The sequence below is a fragment of the Eulemur rufifrons genome, chromosome 5 (assembly GCF_041146395.1).
Source record: "Eulemur rufifrons isolate Redbay chromosome 5, OSU_ERuf_1, whole genome shotgun sequence".
NCBI classification, from domain to species: Eukaryota; Metazoa; Chordata; class Mammalia; order Primates; family Lemuridae; genus Eulemur; species Eulemur rufifrons.
In genome coordinates, this window is record NC_090987.1 from 23,372,964 (window position 1) to 23,378,093 (window position 5,130).

At 40.1% G+C, this 5,130-nt stretch overlaps 1 non-coding gene across 1 annotated transcript; it reads right to left on the reverse strand.

Moving 5' to 3' along the window:
• Positions 1 to 3,076: 3,076 nt before the first annotated feature.
• Positions 3,077 to 3,183, reverse strand: LOC138383585 (U6 spliceosomal RNA). Its single transcript, XR_011233640.1, has one exon. It is a non-coding gene; the product is annotated as a U6 spliceosomal RNA (small nuclear RNA).
• Between the last annotated feature and the right edge of the window lie 1,947 nt (positions 3,184 to 5,130).

Here is a 5,130-nt window from a genome sequence, read left to right on the forward strand (position 1 = left end):
AAATCATCAAAGCAGAAAATAAATAAAGAAACACTGGACTTAAACCAGACTCTAAATCAAATGGCCCTAACAGACATTTACAGAACATTCTACTCCAAAACTACTGAATATACATGCTTCTTAGCAGCACATGGGACATTCTCCAAGATTGATCATATCTTAGGCCACAAAACAGGCCTCAACAAATTTAAAAAAATTGAAATCATATCATGTATCTTCTCAGACCACAGTAAAATAAAATTAGAAATCAATCACAAGGGAAACATTCGAACCTATACAAACTCATGGAAATTAAACAAACTGATGTTGAACAATTATTGGGTCAGGAATGAAATTAAGGTGAAAATCAAAAGATTCTTTGAACTGAACAACAAAGCGGACACAAACTTTCAAAATTTGTGGGACTCAGCAAAAGCATTCCTCAGGAAAATTCATAGCCTTAAATGCTCACATCAAAAAGACAAAAAGATCACAAATTAACAATCTAATGTCAGGTCTCAAAGAACTAGAATGAAGCTTTTCAAAAGAAGGTAGACAAATGGCCAATAAACATGAAAAAAATGCTGCATGTCACTAATCATCAGGGAAATGCAAATTAAAAACACAATGAGGTTTCACCTTACCCCAGTTAGAATGGCTTTTAGTAAAAAGCTCAAAAAACAATAGATGCTGATGTGGAGGCAGACAGAAAGGAATGCCTATATACTTTTGGTGGGACTACAAATCAGTAATGACCCCATACTTTTTCTTCATATAAAAAAAATTTTTAAACCCTAAAAAAAAACCCGACATAGTGTGAAATGAAAAAGCAAGATACAGAACATTTAGTATGCTATCAATTGTGTGTGTATTTGTGTGTGCAATACACACACACATACACATGCCTGTTTGTAAGCTATGCAAGGATATAGAAGAAACCAATATTTATTACCTCCAAGAGGGGACTGGATGGCTAAGGAATAAGAACAGGAGGAAGACTTTTACGATCCAGTAGTGCTTTTCAAACTATCTCCTTCGGGGAAAGACCTGTAATATTTTCCCCACCTTGGCCATTGCAGACCAGGATGTGGTCCTATTGTGCATGTTTCTATGCAACCTACTCTTTGTACCACTTGCCACGTGAGTATGACAACATTCAAACTCATTTATTCCCTATTCCTGGACTGGAGCCCACTGGTTTCATGCTGGGATGTTGAAACAGTGTCATGTTACCATAGATATTTCTAATTCTTTAATTCTTACTCTTAATTTCTGTTGTGTACCCATAACAAAGAGCTCATGGACAGGCACTGTCATACCCTCTTCTGTACTTTTGACTTTGGACCCATTACCTTTCCAAGCAAATTTTCTTTTTCAAAAAATTGCCAGTGACCCCCCCCCCCTTAGCAGGAGTGAGGATAGACTCAGCTATTTTGAGTTCCTTTGGGTGCTCTCTTCCAGCATCAGCTCTCAGCAAAGTGTGGGGTTGTTCAAATCTATCTTTGGCTCTTTCACCTCGAGCTTCCCCTGTCGTTCTCCCTCTTCTCTCAAGCAACGTCCCTACAGTCCCTCCACCTGTCCTCTCTGACACTTATTGTGGCTGCCAACTCACTCTTACACAGATGTGCAGTCCTAATAAAAACATAAAGTATTTCCCTTCCCATGTCAACAGAGGAGTTGAAAAGATGGTTTTCCAGACTGAAGGAAACAAGGCATCAGATGACGGATATCAGACGTGAGTGTCTTTAGTTGGCCACCACTTACTGCTGGTCAGCTCTAAGGGAGAGTGCATGAAAAATCTGGGAATGCGGTCAGGAGACAGGGCGTCTATAGGCTGTTCTTGGCAGGGGAGGCACAGGGTCCCTGGGGAGGAGACTCACATTAAGGGAAATGAGACTGGCCTTTCTAGGTTCATGTAGTTCAATCAAGTAGTGACCAGAACTAAAGCATGCTGTCATCTTAAAGATCCAAATAGTTGCCAGGTCAAAGAAAAATCAGGCTGAACATTTTAACCTGTCTAAAGAGAGAGAATGTCTATCAGAAGCACAAAACTGTGGAGTCCCAGGGGCAGATGTTGGCAGTGTCCATTCAAGCCATGACCCAGGGAGACGGGTCCAGACCTGAGAATAGAACACACCAGGTCCTGGTGGGAGAGATATTCCTACTGCAGAGATGGTAGCATCAGCCTGAACCTACGGCTCGCCAGCACGGCGCTCGTCCCCATTGTTCTCGTAACATATGGATCCAGCAATCTGTTAATACAGGTTGCATTACCATGTGTCTTTGCCTACAGGGAGAGAACGTGCTGGCTCTTCTGTTGTACGTCTTATTATAAATTACAAAGCTGGCTCTGTGGTTTATATTCCAGGCTCTTGTAAACCCAGATAATGTGAATCAACTCTGGGGATGTGGATCCACTTTTTGGTCACTAGGAAAACTCAAGTGTAGGAGCATAGGAGGCTGAAGAACTGACCATGGGTGGGAATGTTCCAACATGGCAAAGCTCCCCTGAGGCCTTGTGGCATCCAGACAGCTAAAGACTGAGGAGCCAGCATCGCAATGACTTTCTCTCAAATTTCTCAAGCTCTTTTGGTCAAAGCAGAAGCTCTGGACATAATCCTCAGGCTTCTGTACTGGTTTTGATTTGGCATGCCTCAGCCATGGAATGAGTGTGTCTGACATGCAATTACACAGCTGCAATAGCTGTATACTAAAGACCATGTAAAAATGCCCCATGTCAAAACAGTCAAGACAAAAAGTCACATACTTTTTAAACCCTGTTTTAAATTTAAAAAAAAGAAATTAAGAGATAATACATGGACGTGTTTCAAATATTAACATGTATTTTAAAAGGACAACAAGAAGTCTTCCTCTCTTGCTCTATTTGCCCAGTTTCCATTTCTCCCAACAAGTAACCCCTGTGATTAATTTACTGCACACTCTTGTAAGTAGTTTAGCACATACAATCCAATAAGATATGTTTTTATTTTTTCCTTCCTTTTTTTTTTCCACCCAAAGTAGCATACTCTATGCTTTTTTCTGTATATCTTGGTGATCTTTTAATCAGCTTATGGTGGGTGATTTTTCCATTTTTTTAAAAAATATGGAATGCTTCACAAATTTGCATGTCATCCTTGTGCAGGGGCCATGCTAATCTTCTCTGTATCATTCCAATTTTAGTAAATGTGCTGCCAAAGCGAGCATGATTTTTCTCTATCAGTACAAAAAGTCACTTCTTTCAGGAAGTCGTATCATTCTCATAGTAAACAAGGTAAGGACGCAGGATTTGGCATCAGACAGGCACAGCCTTATAACTTATGATTTATGTGCCTTGGGTGGGTTTCTTAATTTTAAAATTCAAATCTATAAAATGGGGGACAATAATACCCAGTTTACAAGACTTTAATTAGGTCTAAATATATATGTGGTGCCCTTAACATGTTGTCAGGCATATGACTGTTGGAAAGGAGGAGAAGATGGAAGAAAGAAAGTGGAAGAAGAAGATAAGGGAGGAGGAGCAGGATTCTGCGTTAGCTTAATTTCCAGGTTCCTGCAATTTCACCGCCTGGGCACTGGATACACAAGTTTCCCGCCCCACACCCAGGGGACTTTAGATTCTTTATTTCTAAGTGAGAAGAGAATTAGACTGGATGATTTATGAAGCGTTGTTGATACAATTGTTAGAATTTAATGCCTTCAAAAAATTCACTAAGTTTTCCATTTTTAAATATTTATTTAATGTGCATTTATTATGTACCTGCTTTGTGCAAGACAGTTAGAGAAAAAAAAAGTGAATGAGACATGTCTCCTCTCTTCAGAATAATTTACAGGTTAGATATAGGCAGGAAAAATACAAAGGAGGGGGCCAAGAAAAAGGAGAAAGAAGAAAAGTTTTTCCTAAAGTCTTCATTTGAAAGAGACAGAAAATTCCATCAGGAACAATGGAGTTGGCTCTGAAACCTGTCCCAGTGACATGGTCAACGTCAGTTAATCCCCATGGGTTTGCTGGCAGAAGAGAAGCCCTAGTGAATGACTTCGTTCTTGACTTTCACCTCAGCGGTGTGGTGGGTGGAAGGGAATGCTCTCTTGGAGGTGAGGCACCACAGGCAGCAACACAGGTGCTGAGAAAAATTGGCTCAGTTCATCTTTGAACTCACAATTCAACTCAATCCCAGCTGATTTACCTGTATTAAGCACCTGGACATGATAGTTATGGAAATTTGAGTGAGTCACCTTCAACTTCCTCACCTGTAAAGTGGGAACAGTGATAGAAGCCTACCTCGTAGGACTGTTGATGAGATTAAATCAGTTAATGTGTGAAAAGCACTTGAAATAGTATTTGGCACATAAAAAGTCCTGTATGAATATTTGCTATCATTGTTATTGTTATTCAGACCCGGGAACAGTGCTCATGGCTACGGGAGACATGAAGATCCATAACACAGCATTTTTGTTCTCAAAGAGAAAAATCCATAGGACGCCTGAAGATGCTATTTTTGGGCTTTACATTAGTTATATAGGGCTGAGTCCACTTAGATTCTCTAAGAGAAACTTCCTTTGACTTCTCTAGACAACCTAGGTGATCAATCTCTCTCTATCGTGACTTCAGACTAACTTAAATCTTTAGCATTGCAGGTCAGTCCACTATTGTCCGAGAGGTAGAGAAAGCTGATCAACACTTTGTAAATAGGCTGCAGAGCCACTAGTGAAAATGATGAGATGCTCCTGGATTCAAAGCCAAAATGCTACTATTGCATCTTTACTGGATAGTCTAGGAAGATAGAACACTCAGCACATTCTTTCCAGGATGACAGAACCCATACCAAGAAGAGCACCAGCCCACGTCTACGGTTTTAGGTCATTGGTACATACCACTCCAGGAGATTGAATGGTGTGGTGGCTATTGTTCCTGGGGGAACTCTTGGTGGATTCTTTCTTGTGGTTGAAATAAAATCTCTTGTCTGGGCAACTCCCAGACAAATGGCCAATATCTCAACTTACAGAGGTTTTTTTTTGTTTTTGTTGTTTTGTTTTTTCTTTTTTCTTCTCTTTTTTCTATCCTTAGGCATTTTTCCTAAAAAGAAACAACAAGAAAAGTGGATAATTATGCATGTTATTCCTTCTCTGGCCTTCTCCCATCTCTGTCGCCCT